At 35.8% G+C, this 21754-nt stretch overlaps 1 long non-coding RNA gene across 1 annotated transcript in view; it reads left to right on the top strand.

The window, feature by feature from the left end:
* The first annotated feature begins 5860 nt into the window (after positions 1-5860).
* LOC107507810 overlaps positions 5861-21754 on the top strand; it is a 218058-nt gene continuing 202164 nt past the window's right edge. Inside the window, exons 1-2 of the long non-coding RNA XR_001596210.2 lie at positions 5861-6295; positions 8262-8343. This is a non-coding gene — a long non-coding RNA (uncharacterized LOC107507810). The remainder of the gene's footprint in view (positions 6296-8261; positions 8344-21754) is intronic.

Raw genomic sequence — 21754 nt, 5'->3', positions numbered from 1 at the left:
TTATGAAAAGCATCTTGCAGTAGTCCTCTGCAGAGTACCCTTTGTCATACACTGACCCAGACTGATGTCATTGCTTTCTTTGATCATTAGCTGTGCCTGGGCTTTCTGGCAGGTGAGGCAATTAGAGAAATATGATGTGTTATAGTTTTCTCATCAGATTAAGCTATCTTTTTTTGTTGTTTGTTTCCAGATTCTAAGTAAGCTCAAATGAAATTTTAGATGCAAGATGTTCATCGAAATACATGCCGAATTATCTCTTTAACACCAACTTAATGGAAAATGTATAATAATAATAACTATCTTAAATGTTGGGTACAAGCCAAGGATATAGCCTGAAATTTTAACTTAGGTAAAGATATTTAACACTGGAGGAATGGAAAGTAGGCCTATTGCTTTCTGATAATCTTATTTAATAAAGCTCATTAAATTTAGACTACTTTGAACTTCTGTTTAAAAAAATATTTGACATTTAACATTGTATAAATTTAATGTGTACAATGTGCTGATTTGATGCATTTATATATTGTAATATTATTACCATTGTAGCTATAGTTAGCACCTATATCACATCATATAATTGTTATTTGTGCATGTATGTGTGCGTGCATGTGTGCGTGTGTGTGTGTGTGTGTATGGTGGGAACAACTAAGATCTAGTCTCTTAACAACTTTGATGCTTATAATACAATATTGTTCTATTTTATTGTACTGTACATTATTAGATCCCCTGGACTTATTTGTCTACAAGTTGCAAGTGCGTACCCTTAACCAACATCTCTCCTGTTTCCTTACCCCACAGTCCCTGGGAACTACCAGTTTACTCTCTATTTCACATGAACTTGTTTTTAAAAAAATACTAATTCATTTATCTATGATTTAGGTAGGAATTGAAATTCACTGTAATTTACATTTTGAGACTGTAGCCAGATCCTGAGCCGTGTCCTGATGGAAGCAATTTTCACCAGCTTATGTAAATGACAAGGTCAGGGCTTTCTATTAGGCATTTGAGGAGACCAGTCTTTTTTTTTCTCCTAAATAAAAGGTCTTTCAACCCCTCTAAGATGGACTCTAGGGGAATCCTACAGGCAGGTCGAAGACTTTCTCAAGAAGTCATCTTGGATTTGTTTAAATGCTCAGAGAGAAGCTGGAGTGGATTGTACAGAGTGGCAGAAATGGTTGGCTGAGTAATCACAGCAAACCATGCCAACAGAGTTAAGAGAGAAAAACGTTTTCTCTTTTTAGATGCCAGAGAGTTTCTTAGAAAGTAAAGGAATTTAGAAAATCTTCAACACAGCTGTTTTATCTCCTCGATCTTATTACTTCTTATTATCAGAAACCATTTGGGACAGTTATAAGTGAAAGTCCTGATAAGGAGCAAGTGATCACTTTCAAATTAATCTAATACATCTGTAATGAGATAGTGATAAACAAGGAAGGTTTAGCTATTAAGTAATCAACAACATTGATCCATATCTACAGATATAGCAATTGACTACTTTTCCACCACCCCCACCATGCACGTATACACACTCAGAGGCATTAACCAAACGTTCTGGTTCAGTTTTTTTGGTGTACCTATTGCACCCAGTATTCCTCTTTATCAGGGAATTTACCACATGATGTTGAAATTAACTATTTATGTGTCATCTTCTTCACTGAACTAGGAACTTCTCAAAGGTAGGCTTAACATATTGCCATCTTAAAACTCTACTGACCAGTGCAAAAAGCACTTAAGTGTGTTAAGCATATCACCTTGAGAGTGCTTTCACGGATGTTCATTTATGCCATGCCTACTGATGCATTTGACCAGCTGTTTCCTTCTCTTATTTCATCTACTGTTTTTAGATGAGTGGCCCCTGAGAAAATAAGCTTTTTAGTCGGGACTATAAAATGGAGATACCACTTCTAAAGAATCTACATGTATCTTTTCAGAAGGAATGTAATTTTGAAACATAACAAGAATAATACAAACAAGACAAATCAGATCAGTCTCTCTTGTGATTTCGGCCAAATCTGAGGAAATCAGAATAATAATCATATGCTAGATAATGGACAAACAAATAATCCTTTCACTATCACCTGAGTTTAAAATTCCCAACCCATTCTGTGTTCTACCAAAATTCCTTTGTTTCACATCTGGAAAAGAAAGACATTAAAATCCCACGTAAAGGGAGTTCATTTTCTAAAATCTTTATTTTTTACATTCATATAATATGAACTTCTCAGAAGAGGATTAAGAGATTATGCTCTTTACATATTGATTTTCATTCTAACATTTCCCCCAAAAAATGTTTTTAGGTTTTAAGATATTATATTTTGGAACAGAACTCTCAAAAAGAAATATGTAATTTAAATTTTCTAGTACCTTCATTTAAAAAGTAAACAAACAAATAGATAAGGGTAAGGGGGGGTCAAATATAAGGTGACAAGAGGAAATTTAACTTTAGAGGGTGAACATAGTACAATTTACATATGATGTATTATTGAATTGTACTCTTGAAACCTATATAATTTTATAGGCCAATAAAATTACCACGATAAATTTAATAAAAAAACAAACAGATGAACTTTATTTTAATGATATATTTTATTTAAATCAGTATATACAGAATATTATCACTTCAACGTGCAATTAATATAAAATTGTTTATGAATTTGCATTCTTCTTCTTTTTTTTTTTTTTACCGATTCTTGAATAGCCAACGTAAATGATATATTTATAATTTTGGACTTGTCACATCACAATTTGGACTTGTCACACTTCAGTGCTTGATGGCTACATGTGGCAGGTGAATATTGTATGGGACAGCACCAGTCTATAAAGCCCATCACATCAGAAAAAGCTATCTGTTTTTTTAATGGCACATGTGGTATTGTTGAGAGAATATTAGCATAAGAATTGATAGGTCTAATAGTGATAAGTTGTTAAGATATAGTATTTGATAACAAATATTTGTCGAATTTTTAACATGTTCTAAGCTTCGCTATAGACACTGGGAATATAGTTGCAAACAAAAAAAGTCAAATATTTTTTCTCTCATGGAACCAACATTCTAATAATGAGATGCCTACAATAAATTAGACAAACACTCAAACTTATTTAAATGTCCACAAGTGATAAGGCAAAAAAATCGAAGTGGGTAAATAGGAAGAGAATGTTGACGCAGGAATTTAAGTTTTAGAAATAGTTGTCAGATAAAGTTTCACTGCGAAGGTAATGTTTGATTAAAGACTGGCGCATTGGCAATATTCCAGGAAAATCATGATCTCAGGTAACTTTAATTTTTATTTTACTATAAAAGATTGATGATGAAAGTAAAAGTTAATCTGATTTAACTTTATTAATTAAAAAATTTCATATATACATATAAAACTAAATGAATCAAAACAAAAATTATTTCCATCAATAGTTTATACAGGCAAACCAATCATTGGGGATGCAAGAGTGAGTAAAACAAAAAGTCTCTGCTCTTCTGGGATTTGCATCCTAGATAGAGAGTTTTAATGCATTAATTACATAGTCATAGTGATAAATATGTAGTTACGAATTGAGATTGGTGCTGTGAATTCATTTAACAAAAGGACCCAAACCAGACCTGAGAAGATCAAATAGACGTCTGTGTTCCCTGAGGACAAACTGAAGGTGGCAGCGGAAAGAGCATTCCAGGAACACTGTGTATAAACGCTCCTGGTAGTGAATTTAAGAATCAAAAAGCCATCTCTCTGGCTGGAGTAGGTGAGAGCACTTCCAAAATGAAGCTGAGATTTAGGTCGGGATCTATAGGAACTTATAAGCTATGTAAAAAATTTGTTTTTTATTCTAAAAACAGTGGGATGTCAATTAGGGTGGTTTGGTTCTTTTAAACGTTTATGGTTTTAGAGAATATAACTTGATAAGATTTTCATTTTGAAATAATTACTCTGGCTGCAGTATGGCAGATGGATTGGTGGGCTGGCCAGAGACTAGGAGGTAGGCAGGCGCCTAGAGTTGTCCTCATTTCAGGATCAGAATATACATCTTGTGAACTCAGACAACCAATTCCTTGTGATGAGAGAATAGACGAGCTGTTAGATACTGTGACTCTTCAGGTGAAGTTTATGAGGGACAGTCTAAAGATCTGAGCCCTCCGGAAAGAAGCTCTTAGATGACTGTCTAGAGCAGAGCCTTTTGTAACTGAAAATGTTAATGAGACACAGATGGGACAGAATTCTCACTAGGGAAAGTCTCAAGATAATGTAGAAGAGAGTTTTGGCTGCTCGGGATCATATTATATTGAACAATTTAGAATCCACGCCTTGGCCTTATATATAGATTAACTTGCTTTGCAGGTTTCGATTCTGCTTATGTTGGCTTCCTTTTTTCATTTCTTTTGATAAAAGTGAGTAGAGTGCAGAAGATAGTTATTAACCAGTTTCTGCATTTTAAAATGATTTCTTTGGGCCTAATATGATGAAGATGTAAGGCTGTTAAGTTTCTCAGAAAGTCATAGTTGCAGTTTCTATATTATATTTGTACAGGTTGAATTCAGTGGCACAACCAAATCCATTTAAAAAATTTGGTAAGGGATAATCTAAGACAGACAGGAGACAGGAATTTAGAAGTCTTTTATATTAAAAGAGTTTTTTTCCCCCAAGCTTTTTGTTGATTGATAATAAGCAGAAAATGATGCCACAGAGTACTGAGTAACTTGATAATAGAACATCTCTTACATAAGAAATATAATTATGAAGATTAATAATAATAACTAACGTTCATTGACTGCTAGCTATGGCTGAACTCTATTCCAATTATACCTTCTTATGTAACCTTCACAATAAATTTACAAAACAGGCATTATTATCTTTTTCATTTTATAATAAAACAAACTAAGGCATAGGAATATCAGGTAACTTGCCTCGAGTCATGGACATTATGTGAGTTGGGCATTATACAGAGCTGAGATTTGGGTGTTGGCAATGAAACACAAGAACTCAGGGGCCTTTGGCTCCCTTACCCTGCTTCTCCCCTTTACCCTGGTAATTACAAGTTTAGTTACCCCACCGAAGCTCACAAGTGAGTGTGTCTTTTGAAATGAAATTGTCTTGAGTAGATGTCCTGTGTCACTGTAGCCACAGATGTTACAGAGTGTCCTTGAAGTTCTACTTTCCACGTTAAATGAGAAACTTCATTGCATTTTTCTATTGGTCAGCTCCTGTTGGTGATAGATGCCCAGTCCTGAATCTCACATAATTTATAAAGAGTACATCCTGGAAGCAGATATGCTCAGAGTATGTCCTTGAGTTCTCCAATGCTTTCTCTCAGGGGACAAAAACAAATATTCCTATATAGAGCATTTCTCACTGAGAGCCCTAAACTCTTTTTGTCATATCTGCCTGTTGACTTCCATAAGCTAAATGTATTCAGTACACCTTTAGGCTATTACTTATTTGAAATGATTCCCATGCTATCTATTTTATTTTAAAACCTAAACTTATATGATGTTCATTTTAGTATACAAAAAGGAAGAATTATGCTGAAAGTCTGTGATGCAGTGGAAAACACTGGGTTTAGCCAGCCAGGATAATTGCCTGGCAAAGAGCCTTGGGCAGAAAGAGGCCTACTGCAAGTTGAAATGCACTAGACTGTCCAGAACCTCATTTTGCCCCTCTCTTTTCCTTGGGAGGGACTTAAAAGATTCCACATACTGACTTTTGACTAAAAATGCTTAAAAGTTATAGGAAAATCCCCAAAGAGTAGGCAAACCAAGATGGTTTTTACCTCTTTATCAGCACTATCATAAGAGGGGTTGGAGACCATTGAACTCCAGGCAAGGGGAGGTATTGCTGACCTCACCAGACAGTACTGATTGAAATTCCAGCTTCTGTCCACCTAAGAGATGAAATTGTAGCAGCTACTTCAAGGCCAGAGCCAAGTGCTACCTTTGATCCAAAAGTTAACTTTTGAGTTCAAAATTAAGACATTTTCTGCTGGGGTTGCTACCTCCTTTTCTGAACATTCATTAAACAGAGTCATTCTGTTAATTATTCATCGATCACTCTAGAGATAAGGAGATTAAGCAAATGTTTGTCAGAAAGTCGGTCTTTCTCAGAGAAAGACCGTGTGTATGCCCTCTGCTTTCCACTCTCAACGCCCACCTCTTTCCACTTTTCCTCATGAACTTCTCTGATTAGTTTTTCATATTTGCTTCTCTGCGGCTGACCACAAGGGGCACATCTCCTCAGCATTCATTCCTTTTGGAAAACGAGGCCGGTTTCCTAAGACTCTACTCAGCAATACACATCCCAGGGATCACAAGGTGTGTAGCATTGGAAAAAGGTGGAGAAGCTCGGGTAAAAACTTCCAGGAGAAGGCTAAAAGAGTGGAACAAGACTCTTCTAGTTCTGTCACTGCTACTTTCTCCCACTTTAAGTTCCCTGCCTGATAGTTGAAAAATTGTTCTTTGGAAGAACAGTGTCATGTGATTTACTTTATTCATGAAAATCCATCTTAAGAACCCCAGTTGACTGTGACTATGGCTAAAACAAATTCCCAGTTGTAAGGGAACAAACTGAGAAAAGCTGAGGGCAATTTTCAAACGGACTCTGGACAGAATAAGATATTGAAAGACCTGCAGAGGCAAAGTGAAGAAAAGAAAAAACTGTTTACATAAAGAGTGTGGCGATTAATTGCTTTGGGACCTCAGCTGAAGCCAATATTTAGTCTAACACGAGTCACTCTGTCAGTTCCCCTGTCTACAGGCTTTTCTTCCATCAACTAATAGACTGATCTAGCCTATGGCTCTCAGTCCTGAGGCAGAGAGGTTTATGCCTCAAAGAACAGCGTAAAGGAGGAGGTCACCTGAAAGAGATAAGGATGGGGTGTTGCAAATACAAGAGAGTTCCTAAAAATGATCCATTTCTTTACTATTCTTATTTTCGTGGAACTCTTAAAGCAGGCCCCATAAGACCTGCTATAGGATGTATTCTGATAGAAAAAGCCTTAAACTTCCATTCCTGCTTAGATCTGCAACACAAGCTGTGTCTGTGACTTAAGGTCCCTCATTTCTGGCCACAGTTTCTTTGGCTCCCTAGGCAGACAAAGACAAGTGATGATAGCCTGCTTTTCGGTGTTTAGTATTGCATTCCAGAGAGGCAAGCCAAATCTGTCATTACCATCCCTCATCTAGAATAAAATTTCTTAGTGATTTCTTCATCTTTATATTTATTCACTAATTCACCTATTCACCCACAAATAATTTCTGATTGCCCACTCTGTGCCAGGAGCTAGTTTGAGTTCTATTGCTAGAAGGGTAAATAAGACAAAGTCCCATTCTCAAGGAACATACATTCTGTAATCACACCTGATAATTATATTATATAGCAGCTTTTATCTAGATCTGTCAACACCATGTGGATACACTTTGCAGACTGGTTTTATCCTACCACCAGGAATTCTTCTCTCACATTGAAAAGTCTTTGTTGAGTGTCCAAATCTTCCGTTGCTCCCACCGTGTATCCCTTCATCTTCCTTTCATTACTGCTCCAACCAGTCCTTTCGCTATTGCTCTCTGAGCGTCTTCGACTATTCTACCTTTTATACCTTTGTTCTTGCTCTTGACTTATGCTAATAATTGACGCATTTTTCTCATTTTTTATAGAACGTTCTGTCTGTTCAGTCATACTTCAAACTTTCTAAATGTGGGGTCTAAGTCTTTTAATTCTTATCTATTATTCTTGAGCAACAAATGCAGTAGAGCTTTATAATTACAGACAAACTCAAACCTTTATTCTTTTGCATCATGTTATTTTGTAATCTGCCATTGGGTTCATTAATGTATGCCAAATTAATAGCTGTGTTTTATTTCTTACTATTTTATTTGCTTATTTGATGCTTTTAATTGATAATGTTGGGACATCTGCATTAATCACCACTCTGTCTCTTGCATACAGCAGAGTGTCTGGCACAATAATAGGAACTTACTACATATTTCTTGATTACCGATGGATTGATTAACTGGCTGGGACGGAAATAACATTCCACAAAGTCTATAGTGTGACCAATCTTAAGAGACCTTATGCCATGTACAAGAATTCTGGGGCCTGCCTGCAGAGTTTTTCAAATGCTTATTGACTTGCCTACAGAAGCTGGTATTGGAGAAGAGATTATTAGTGAGATGTAGAGTGATGCTAAATATAAGAGAGTCAGACATTATCTCTTGTTTCCAGAATTATTATTATATTTTGGCTGATGGGCAAATACTGTGTGTTTTTATCATTTGTCAGGAGGAAGGGAAGACTGAGATTTAATGATGCTGCACTGATGGCTTTGAAGATGAAAGAAAATCCCACAAACAAAAGAATGCAGGTAACTTCTAGAATCTGGGAAAGGAAAGAAAATGAATTCTCCCCTAGATTCTCCAGTCATAACTCAACACTGCCAACACATTGGTTTTAGAATCTCCAACCTCTGAAATTATAAGATTTTAAATGTGTATTGTTAATTTGTTACAACAGCAATAGGACACAAATACCAGGTATCAGGGGCCCATGAAGGTAGAGAACCCTAACAACCTGAAGACTTGGCAACACAGATACAATCCAAAACATCACATGGGATTGATCTGTAGCACAATGGGGGGAAGAACTGGATTATTTGAGAAGAGAAGGGATTCCTGATATATGAGGCACACACTGAGGCAGAAGAACGACCTGACAAGCTTAAAACCCCATTATAATTTTGTCTTAAAAAGCAAAAAAGGGCATATGGACATGGAGGAGAGGATGGGCATAAATTTAAACCCAAAATAAGAATAAATGGAGATTTAGAATGGGATCTACAAACAGTCTGCTATGGGATGAGACATCATATGCTGTTTAAGGATCATCTGCTCCTAAAGTCTTTCTTTCCTGGCTGTCATGCTGACTGTGTTAAAGGATTGTCCCAATCTCCAAGATTTTGATATCATTTACAGAGAATACCTCTACTATTAAAAAAAAAAAACTTACTTTGTTTAGACAGACTCAAAGTATAAAACTTTCATTAAGTAACAGAGGGGGACGAACTTTGTAAAAGACACCACATGATTCCGATCAGTAAGTTTTCAAAATAGTATTTGATTGATACAATCTCTAGCAGGAGCTGCTCTGTCCCCAAAATGTGGGAAGCCCTTGACCCTCATTTAGAAGAGATACAGCAGAGGCTAGATTCCAAAGTCAGCAAGTTTTGTTCAATTGACCCAGTTTCTATGTAGCTCACCTTTACCTGTTTTGTAGCTCAATCCCAGCTCTATCCTTCCAGGCTCCCTCAGGCATTGCCCAAGGATTCCTGAACTAACTTTATATTATATCTTTATCTCTAGAAAGCCAGGGTTAATATGCAAGCATGTTTATGCACATGAATTATATTGTGTACTTACAAGTTTACTATATATATATATATCTTTAAAAACTTTATTTTTTACACCAACTTTAGGTTCACAGTAAAATTGAAAGAAAGGCACGGAGATTTCCCTATATATACACCCCTGTCTTCGCATGTGCATAGCCTCCCCCATTATCAACATCCTCCATCAGAATGGTGCTATTTTTGGATTGATGAACTTAAATTAACACATTATTATCAACAAAATTTCATAGTTTACATTAGGGTTCATTCTTAGTGCTATAACTCCTATGCACCTGGACAAAAATATAATGACATGTACCCACCTTCATAGTATCATATGGAGTAGTTTAAGTGCCTTAAATTCCCCTGTGATTTACCTGTTCAGTCCTCTCTCCTGCTAGACCCTGGTCTTATTACCATCTCCACATATTTGACTTTTCCAGGGCGTCGCATACAGCAGTCCCTCCTTATCCAAGGGAATACAGTCCAAGAACCCAGTGGATGCCTGAAAATCCAGCTAGTACTGAACCCTCTATATAGAATAATTTTTCATATATATACATGCCTATGATAAAGTTCAATTTATAAATTAGACACAGTAAAAGATTAACAACAACAATAATAAAATAGAATAATTATAACAATATACTGTATCAAAAGTTATGTAAATGTGATTACTTGTTTCAGGGGATCTCTTGCTGAAGTTTTCATATACGATCAATGTTTTCTGATGCACCATGTTGACATCAATCCAAACGTGTTTTCTGTTTATGTCTTCCACCTACAATTTACTGCCTTTTCTTTTTTAACTAAGCACTTATTGCACACTATGGCTATAACTTTTGCAATTTGAAGTGCAACAGCAAAACTAGAATAAATTTTTTCTCTTTCTTTGTAGTTTCATGAATAGAAGATTCATTCTTTTTTTCTTCAAGTATCTAGCACATTATTTTTATCCATTAATTTAAATATATTTTTTAAAATGTTTACCTAGAGTTGACATTCAATATTATTTTATATTAGTTTCAGGTGTACAGCATAGTGGTTAGAAACTCATATAATTTATGAAGTGCTCCTCCCTGATTAGTCTCTTACCCACCTGGCACTATACATAGTTATTACAATATTACTGACTATATTCCCAATGCTGTACTTTACATCCCTGTGACTATTTTGTAACTACCAATTTGTACTTATTAATCCTTTCACCTTTTTCATCCAGCTCATCAACCTCACCTCTCATATGACAACCATCAGTTTGTCCTCTGTATCTATGAGTCTGTTTCTGTTTTGTTTGTTCGTTTATTTTGTTTCATAGATTCCATATATAAGTGAAATCACATGGTATTTGCCTTTGTCTGACTTCTCTCGCTTAGAATAATACTTTCTAAGTCCATCCATACTGTTGCAAATGATAAGATTTTATTTTTTATGGTGAGTAGTATTCAATTGTATAGATGTACCATTTCTTTATCGAGTCATCTTTTGATGGGAATTTAGGTTGCTTCCAGATCTTGGCTATTGTAAACAGCACTGCAGTGAACACAGGTGTGCATATATCTTTTTGAATTAGTGTTTTGGTTTTCTTTGGATAAATACTCAGAAGTGGAATTTCTGGGTCATAAAGTAATTCTGTTTTTCATTTTTTGAGGAACCTTCAAAATATTTAGCACAGCAGTTGCACTAATTTGTAATCTCACCAAGAGTGCACAAGTGTTCCCTTTTCTCTACATCTTCACCAATTTTTTTTTCATTATTGATAATAGCTATTCTAACAGGTACGAGGTGATATTTCACTGTGGTTTTAATTTGCTTTTCTCTGATGATTAGTGATGTTGAGCATCTTTTCATGTCTATTGGTCATCTGTATGTACTCTTCAGAGAAATGCCTTTTCTGGTCCTTTGCCAATTTTTTAAATTGGATTATTTGTCTGTTTGTTTTTGGTGTTGAGTTGTATGAGTTCTTTATAAATTTTGGACATTAACCCCTTATCAGACATATCATTGGCAACTGTCTTCCTTCATTCAGTAGGTTGTCTTTTCATTTTGTTGATGGTTGTCTTTGTCATGCAAAACCTTTTTAATTTGCAGAAGTCTTGTTTCTTTTTGTTTGTTTGTTTCTCTTGCCTGAGGAGATATATCAGAAAAGATATTACTAAAAGCAATGTCAGATAGTTAGCTGCTTTTGTTTTCTTCTAGGAGTTTTATGGTTACAGGTCTTACATTTAATTTTTTAATTCATTTTTGAATTTAATCTCATATAATGTAAGAAAGTGGTCAAGCTTTATTTTTTCCTTGCATGTATCTAATTTTCTCAACACCATTTATTGAATAAAGTGTCATTATTCACTGTGTATTCTTGACTCCTTTGTCATAGATTAAATGACCATATAGACGTGGCTCTCTATTCTATTTGATTGATCTCTGTGTCTGATTTTATGCCAGTACCATGCTGTTTTGATTACTACAACCTTGTAGTATAGCTTGATATGAATTACCGCGATACCTCCAACTTTGTTCTTCTTCCTTAAAATTGCCATGGCTATTCGAGATTTTTAATCATTCCATACAAATTTTAGGATTATTTGTTCTAGTTTTGTGAAAAATGCCATTGGCATTTTGATAAGGATTGCATTAAATCTGTAGATTGCTTTGGATAGTATGAACTTTTTAACCATGTAAATTCTTCTAGTCCATTACCATGGTTTCTAAATATTAATTTTATCCTGCTACTTTACCAAAATTATTTATCGGGTTTTATTTTTAGCAGAATCTTTAGGGTTCTCTCTCTCTATAGTATCATGCCATCTGCAAATAATGAGAGTTTTACTTCTTCCTTTCCAATTTGGATGCCTTTTGTTTCTTTTTCTTGTCTGATTGCTGTGGCTAAGACATCCAGTACAATGTTGAATAAAAATGGTGAAAGTGACATCCTTTGTCTTCTTCTTGATCTTAAGGAAAGCACTTTTAGCTTTTCCCTGTGAATATGATGTTAGCTTTGGATTTGTCAAATATGGCCTTTATTAAGTTGAGGTACGTTCCTTTTATTCCCACTTTGCTCTGTTTTCATCATAAATGGATACTGGATTTTGTCAAACATTTTTTTGCATCTATTTATGTAATCATAGGATTTGTATGTTTCAATTTGTTATGCAGTGTATCACAATTGATTTGAGGATATTGAATCAACCTTGCAACCCAGGAATAAATTTAACTTGGTCATGGAGTATGATCTTATTAAGGTATTGCTGAATTCAGTTTGCTAATATTTTGTTAAGAATTTTTACATCTATGTTCATCAGGGATATCATCCTACACGTGTGTGTGTGTGTGTGTGTGTGTGTGTGTGTGTGTGTGTGTAATATCTTTGCCTGGTTTGGGAATTAGAATGATCTTGGGAAATTTTCCTCTTGAATTTTCTGGAATTGTTTGAGAAGAGTAGGTGTTAATTTTTCTCTGAATGTTTGGTAAAATTTACCTGTGAAACCATCTTGTCCAGGACTTTTGTTTGTTGGGAGTTTTTTGATTATTGATTTGATTTCATTAGTAGTAATCAGTTGGTTCAGCCTTTCTTTTTCTTCTTGACCCAGTCTTGGGAGATCGTATGTTTCTCAGAATGTGTTCATTTTTTTCAGATTGTCTAATTTGTTGGCATATAATTGCTGGTAGTATTTTCTTATAATCCTTTGTATACTGTGGAGTCAGTTGTTACTTCTCTTTCATTTCTGATTTTATTTATTTGGGTCCTCTCTCTTTTTTTCTTGATGAGTTTGCTTAAAGGTTTATCGATTTTCTTTCTTATTAACGGATTGGTTTGGGGCTTCATTGATATTTTTTATTTACTTTTTAATCTATTTCATTTATTTCTGCTCTGATTTTTATTATTTTTTTCCTTCTACTCACTTTGGGCTTCATTTGCTATTCTTTTGGTAATTCCTTTAGATATTAGGTTAGGTTGTTATTCGAGATTTTTCTCGTTTCTTAAGAGAGGACTGTATTGCTTTGAATTCTCCTCTTAGGACTGCTTTCTCTGTGTCACATAGATTTTGGTTGTGATGTTTTAATTTGTCTCAAGGTATCTTTCGATTTCTCCCATGATCTCTTTGTTAGCCATTCATTGCTTAGTAGCATGTTATTTAGCTTCCGTGTGTGTGTGTGTTTTTCAGCTTTTTTCTTATAATTGATTTCTAGTTTCATATCACTGCAGTCCAAGAAGATGCCTCATATGATTTCAATCTTATTAAATTTACTGAGACTTGTTTTGTGGCCTAACATGTGGTCTATCTTGGAAAATGTTCCATGTGCACTTGAGAAGAATATATTCTGCTGCTTTGGGGTGAAATGCTCTAAAAATATCAATTAAAACCATCTGGTCTAGTGTATCATTTAAAACTGATGTTTCTGTATTGATTTTTTGTCTGGAAGATCTGTTCATTGATGGAGTGTTAAAGTCTACTTCGAGTGTATTACTGTTGATCTCTCCCTTTATGTTAGTCAATAAATATTTAGATGCTTCTATTTTAGGTGCATAAATATTTATACTAAGGTTATACTCTCTTATTAGATTGATCTCTTTATTATTATGCAATGTTCTTTTTTTGGACATTATTATAGCCTTCGTTTTAAAGTCTATTTCGTTTGATATCAGTATTGTTACCCCAGCTAGTTTTTTAATTGCCATTTGCATGAAATAGCTTTTCCCATCCCTTTATTCTCAATCTGTGTCTGTCTGATGATCTGAAGTGGGTCTCTTAAAGACAGCATATGTATGGGTCTTGTTTTCTTATCTATTTGTCTACCCTATGGCTTTTGATTAGTGCACTTAATCCATTTACATTTAAAGTGATTAGTGATAGATATATAGTTATTGCCATTTTATTATTCATATTTGTGGGTTTTTTCTTCCCCTTCTTCTTAAAGAAGTCCCTCCAACATTTCTTATAAAACTGGCTTGACGGTGGTAAATTACTTTAGCTTTTTCCTGTCTGGAAAGTTCTTTATCTCACCTTCCATTTTAATTGATAACCTTGCTGGGTAGAGTAGTCTTGGTTAGAAGTTCCTACTTTTCATCACTTCAAATATTTTATGCAAATCCCTTCTGGCCAGCAAAGTTTCTGCCAAGAAATCAGCTAACGCTCTTATGGGAGACCCCTCGTAAATAACTCTGTTGAGGTTTGATGCCTCCTTCTGTGTGTGTTTATTCTGGAGTCCCTGGATGGGGAGCTTTCATGCAGGCTAAGGTCAGTGTTTGCCTGTGACTAACCCAGGGCTCCTTAGTAGGAGCTACAAAGCTATTTGTGTTTATTGGCTGCCTAATCTGGACTTGGAGATATGTGGGAGAGGCCAGGTGGTAAAATGAGATCACTGCCAACAGTACCAGGCCTGGGGCACCTCAGCAAAAGGCCCAGAGCATTCTCAGGCCTGAGGCTGCCTGTTGGCTGCCTGTAAGGCTCAGCAGCTGAATAACAAACAAAGGGATGATTTGCCTCCTAGGAGAATAGAGCAGGACAGTGCAAGATTTTATCATGTTAGTCGGAATGACATACAATTTAAAACTAATTGATTGTTTATTTCTAGAATTTCTCATTTAATATTTTTAGACCATGGTTCACCACAGGTGACTGAAACCACAGAAGCAAAAACAGTAATAAAAGGGACTACTATAGTTAGAATCAGAAGCTATGTAGCCTTTTTAGGTTAACTTCTTTCACTTAGTAATATGAATTTAAGTGCCCTCCATATCTTTTCATGTATTGATCACTCATTTATTTTTAGCACTGAATAATATTTTATTGTCTGATGTATCACAGTTTGTTATACAATTACCTACTGAACTGAAAGATATCTTGGTTACTTTTAGATTTTGACAATTATGAATAAAGTTGCTATAAACATCGATATCCAGGTTTTGTGTGGACATATATTTTCAACTCTTTTGGGTAAATACCAAGAAGCATGATTGTTGGATCACATGGCAAGGATATCTTTAGTTTTGTAAGAAACTGACAACAAATCCGATCCTATCTGATCTCTGAAGCTAAGCAGGGTGACTACCTAGGAAGACCAGTGCTGTAGGCATAAAAAAAAAAAAAAAGGATTGTCAGAGGACAAGGTCCTTGCAATCTGTGAGATCAACCAAGGTTGCCTCACTTAAAAAAAAGAAAAAGAAAAAAAAAGAAACTGCCAAACTGTCTTTCAGAGTGATTATAATATTTGATGTTCCTGCCAGTAGTAAATGAATGAGCTTCTGTTGCTCGTCATCCTTGTCAACATACCATGTTGTCAGTATTCTGGATTTGGGCCATTCTAATAGGTGTATAGTGGTTACTTATATGTGTTTGCCTTTACACCATAAGCTCTTTGTTGGCAGTGACTATGTCTTGTTCTCTGTATATCCTAAGCCACAGAAATGAGAAAAAAAAAAACAATAAATCCAAAAGTCTGAACTTTTGGTAAGATTATACCCTAGTCTGCTAATGTTATTATCTGCATGATTATTTCTAGATTATTTTATTTAGCAATTAATGGATCATTCACACGATGATTAAAATGAAAACTTCTTGAGGTCAGGGACCATTAATTTTCTTTCCTTAAAGAAAGATGGAAGACCATCACAAGCTCTAGGTCTTGGAGGAAGAGGGCTGCTCTGTGAAGTAGTGGATTCTTTCCCATTGGATATATTCACTAGAAAGCTGCTTGGGAATATGTCTAGATGTTATGCAGAGTAGTTACACACTGGGGGAAGGTGCTATATTAAGCTACTTCAAATTCTAACACTATAACTCCATGACCTTTGTCATTTGAGTGGTGCCCTCAGAGAAATTCTATCCAGCCTGGCCTTTGGTTGTAAATGATACCAAAAACATTTGAGGCCCAATATGACCTTCTCATGATTTTCTCTCCAAATTCTTATCTTTTAATTCTCCCTCTCCTTCTCTGTGTCTGGACATACTGAAAACTCACTGTTCCTGTTATGTACTCTGATCTCTTTTACCTTTAGGCTGGACTTCATGCCAAGAATGCTAACCTTTGGTCTTTCTTCACAGGCTACCCCTCTGCTTACTTCAGAATTCATCTTAGACACTGTGTCTTCTATGAAGTCTTTCTGGATCCCATAAGACTGTTCCAATAGCCCCTGATCTATTCTCATAGTACTCCAAGTTTATGACATCTGCATCTTAATTTACTGTTCATTTGTGTCTGTTTAGTAGACTAGAAGCTTCTGTAGAGCAGGGACCATGTCTTGTTCTCTCTCTATCCCCAGTGACCAGCATGTGGCCTAGCATATTGTAAATGATCAATGAGTATTTGTTGAATATGTGCTTAAGTAACTGAAATTTAAATAACAAATGATCGAATGCCCAAATGCATCAATTTAGTGATCAATTTAAATAACAAATGATCGAATACCCAAATGCATCAATTTAGTGATCAATTTTTCATTGCTATGGTCATGTATCAGTAACACCACAAGTGTTTAACAGATATGGGAAGAGGGAGAGAGTGAGAGAGAGAGAAATGAAATTGAGAGCATTTATGTGCCAAGATACTATTTTCTACTTTTGTTCATAAAGTCCTGATTACCTAGCCTTCAGTTTAGTCTTACACTCTGTAGACTGGAGACTTGGGGTGAAAGCTGAGCACAAAAGCATCACCCTCTTTCCCATGAAGGTACCACCATCTCTGGAACTTTTAGAAGTGTCACAGTCTAGCTTTTCTCACAGCACTGAATTTATACCTGGGTAAGATGGGCATTATGTATGGTATGATTTTATGGGTCCTCAGAGTTTTGTCAATAACTAATCTTTTCTGCCAAATTACCATTATGTATGAAATCTTTGCGGCTAAAATCACTCCTCTCTTGTAAGATTATGTTTCCAGAAGTTTGTTTTATGCCCACAAAAAAAGAGCCCTATAACGGATATTATAATAAAGGTTAATGAACATGTATGTTTGACATTTATTAGTTCCTATCACCAGAGATTTGAGCCCTAAGAGAATGGACTGCAGAAAGGTTCCGATGTCAGGAAATATTTGGGCCTGAAATACTGAAAGCAGGTAGAGTTGGGAAGCCCCAGTGTGAAACTGTGTTGTGTGAAACAGCTCAAAGTCTAAGGTGTCCATTAGGAAAAAAGTGGGAAAGTGGATGAGGAGGCATCAGCTTCTTGGTGAGCTTTCAAGTTTGAACACGTTTTTCTTAGTATGTACAAGATATCACAAGATATCTTGGTTTGGCTGTTTTTTTGTGAAGGTGTAAAGCGTTCTCTCTTCAGGGTGTGTCTCATTGCCACAATTTAGAAGTGTAACATTTTGGCTGCACCTTTGAAAACAAAGCGAAGTTTTGTGGCTACTTATCATCTAAGATTGAGTTTAAAGAAAACAAAAAATATAGACTCAATGTTATGCAGAAAAAACCTGAATAAAGCGATAAAATGTTTTTTTGGCAGAGATTACTGCTATCGCATGGTCACATGGTTTCACTTCCACAAGCATGTGAGAAGCTCTGTTAAATCCTATCTGTGGAACGTTTTATCTCCTGTATTGGGGAAGTGTCTTTTTGGCACTGGATAGACTCTTTATGTACATTTTCTACTTAGAGCAGGAATACTGATGGGATAAGTCCTCATAATTAAAAACCACGAATAATTGAAGCATGGGACTTAATATTAGAGACAATCTCTATTCTCTGTGAATTTTGTTTTATTATCTCAGTTGTTAGCCTTGCTTAATAAAACCCAATAGTCCCTGCTACTTTGTTTATTTGTCGATCTCTGCCAACCTGGAGTTGAATTTGAGGAAAACATAATTGCCCAGATGCTTACCTCAAGTTCTGTTTCACCTACAAGTGTAGATGGTTCTCATCGATCATTTGTCTTTTCTAAGAACATATGGGAAGACCAAGAAATGTTATTGCTGTGGAAAAAAAAAAAAAGTCTAACGCAAAGAGTAAAAAATGGGCTTTTCATATTTTACACTGACCATGGCACACAATTGAGAACATTTGACTAACTCTATCTAAAGTTTGAAAGGTGCTTGAAAGCATGTAATGTACTTTCACTGTATTTTCTCATTTGATTCCCTGAAATTTGTAAAATAGTGCTTACTCTATTTCAGAAATGAAAAAACATAGACCCATAAAAGTGAAACAGCATGCACAAGGCCATGTAGCTCACAGGGGACTGAGCTGAGAGCAAACTTGACTATGGATTGTACAATTTTAACTCTCACCAATAAGAGAGACAAAAGGGGGTTGGCCGGACAAGTGTTTGTTACGATGCCTTTTGGAACTCCAGGCCAACAAACAAACAAACAAACAAACGAAAAAACCACTGAAGATCAAAACACTCCCAAACTCAAACATGCAGAGAAAAAGGGAATTATATTTTTCTTAGAAGAGGAAAGTAGAGGTGAGCCTCTGGCTGATTTCACAAGGTATTAACACTCAACTGTGACGGCCTATGGTCTCCTGGATCTTTTTAAACCAAATATCTGGGGCACTAATTTATAAGACTGAAAGTCTGGGAATTTATCAATCCTCTATCACTATTCCTGCTGACTGCTGATTTAAAGATGTGACTCTACTTGATTATCTAACAGTTATAGAGAAGTGAATCCAAATTACAAAGATGCAGAGATGATCGCCTAGTACAACACCTAAGACTGTGACTGGCAATTAATTAGACAGATAGCATCATACTTTTGGAAAGGACCTGAGAGGTGTAATCCAATCTCCTCCCCCCACCCTTACATCCCCACCTCCCCCTCCCCCCCATGCCCCCAGAACAGAAATCCTTCCACAGCAAGCCTGATAAATAGTCCTCAGGTGTTTGCTCCCTGGATGGAAATTTTCACTTGTCTTGAGGCAGCCATTCCACTATAGTAAGATGGGCTCTTGTTAGAATATCTTGCCCCCATAGAATTGAATTCTACTTCCTTTTCAACTGTAAGTCCACCTTTCTGACCTGTTTCTTTCTGGAGCCTTAATGAATACAGTTACTTGTGCACTCCCATGTTATTTTGCTAATATTTGAAGTCAGCCCTCCTGACTTTCTTAAAATGTCTTTTCTGAAGCAAAATATACTCAATTTCTCCCACTCTTTACACATTCAATGATTTTCAGGCCTTTCTCCAGACAGTTCTTGTTCGTACACTTTTTCTTTCTTTTTTTAGTGAAACATCCATAGCTGAATAGGTTCTGTTTTTTTCTGCTTAATCTGACTGAATATTAATGTACATTCAGTACCTTTGCTGCTCATAAGGTCCATACCAGTGTGGCTACATATGTGGTGGTCTGTGATAGTATCAGCTCCCTCGGCTCTGGAACCCACTAGAGTTTACCAAATAAGAGCTGGTTTTCTCATGTAATTTACCTCACAAGTCACACCACCAGCAGGAGGGCCAGAACTGATTGTCAGCATACAGACTGCAACTTACACAGTTGTCACTTAGAATCAATTTTTACTTCAATAAGGATTTTGTCTATCTAGTATGTATCTTTTAAAACATAGAGAAAAAAAAAACAGGTAAAACATAGAGACCAATTTACCAACAATTTGATAAATAGCCCCTGAAGGAGACTGAGTGACATTTGGAAACTTGGTAAAAGCCGCCAGAGTCAAAGCAACGTCTTAAAAAAATTGTGGCTACGCTCTGCTCAACCAGGCCACACCTGTTTTCAGAAACCACCAAGTGTTCTACAGATAAACAGAGATGCCAGGTCTGACAGTCTCTGAGGCAACGAGATACCGATCATCATTGCACATGTAAGAGGTAGAAAGAGACACTGGTGACAAACATAAAGCCTAGTTTTTTCATCTACTCAACAGTGTAGCAACAGTTGGAGTAAACTCTGCCTCAAGAGCCCATCCCACAGCCAGTCTCAAACCCGGACCTGTAACTGTGTAACTGTAGTGGAGGGGATCCTACAATTGGAAAAACATCTAAAGGATCCGGACCATACCCCTTTAGCATCAACCCATGACCTAACGTGGGCTTCACAATGGGCTTCTGGGGAAAGAAGACAAGATGCACCTCCTTTCTCTATTCCCATTTCCTCACCTGCAAAACAAAGCAAAATATTTATGTGGCTAGAATTCATGACGGTATACACTTGGTGATGAGCTAGTGAACGTAGGTGACACAAACAGATAATTTATCTAGCTTGGCTCCCTATGATTGGTTTGGATTTTAGTTAAGAAATTATCATCAGAATACAACCATATTCCTGCTTTCTGAGCATTGATATCTATTAAAGATGTATAATATCACACTTTCCCATTTTGTGATATTTCCAACTTGTGATATTATAACAAGGATACAGCAAAGAACATTTTGTAAGAAGCTGGCAGAGATGCAGGTGGATCCAGGAGCTGGAATGGGTGTTAGTCTACTGCTTTGGAAATCATTACATTAGGGTTACTTATGCTTGTGTTTTCTTGACCCCCAGAGTTTGAGCTGCTGTTTGTTTTTTTTTGCTGGTCCCATTCACAATCTTCCTGGTGTCATCATGTTCTGCACGTTGTTAGCACTCAAAAAATAATCGTTGAATTGAATCACTATGTTGCTTTGGGGAACTATGGCTTAAAAGGCACTGCGGATAAACTGAAATCTCATGACTTAGGAAATGGGAAAACATACTGGAAAGATGGACTAAGCAATGACTTAATGCTCCTTTAAAAAGTAAAAAGGAATGAAAAATACCAATGACAAACATTGGGTTATGAATTCTAATTATAAAAAGCAACAGAAGAAGAAATAATTTAAGTGACCCAGCTGGTCAGAGAGCAACCATCTTTATTCAAAGGCCTGGTCAGGATAAGAATTGTTAAATAGAAATGAGTGGGGGCAAAATGTGTAGAATTAATTATGGTGGTAAATATAACCAGCTTTTTATCAACAGCAAGGAGTACAGTAGAGATGTTGAAATAAAGTTCTAAATACTGTCCTGCCAGTATTTATTTTATATTTTGTTGTTAAAAATTTATAAAGTATAAACAAGCAAAGAGACAAAACCAAAAATCGCACAAAATTAGAACACCAAAAATTAAAATAGCTGTTTCCGTGTTATTTACATACATATGTATCTTTTGAGTTTGTCTCTTTTTAGACATACCACACATATACAACCACAGGTTCATTTTTGTTTTCTAAAAAATAAACTAATATTATACTAGTTTTGTAACTTGCTATTTCACTTCACAGTATAGCAGGCCATGTTTTCATGTTATTTAGATATTCTCTATTTTTCGTTGCTATATATTATTTCATTATATTTATGTATCATACATATCATGTATTAATGGACATTTTGTCTGACTTCAAGGTTTTTCGCTTTCTTTTTCCCCATTGTTTCTCAATTATGCTTTTTTTAAGGCATCTGTTAATATTGTCT

Source organism: Rousettus aegyptiacus, unplaced genomic scaffold, assembly GCF_014176215.1.
Source record: "Rousettus aegyptiacus isolate mRouAeg1 unplaced genomic scaffold, mRouAeg1.p scaffold_m13_p_5, whole genome shotgun sequence".
In the NCBI taxonomy this organism is placed as follows: Eukaryota; Metazoa; Chordata; class Mammalia; order Chiroptera; family Pteropodidae; genus Rousettus; species Rousettus aegyptiacus.
The sequence above is the reverse complement of the archived record's forward strand: the minus strand, read 5'-3'. Positions and strand labels throughout refer to the sequence as shown.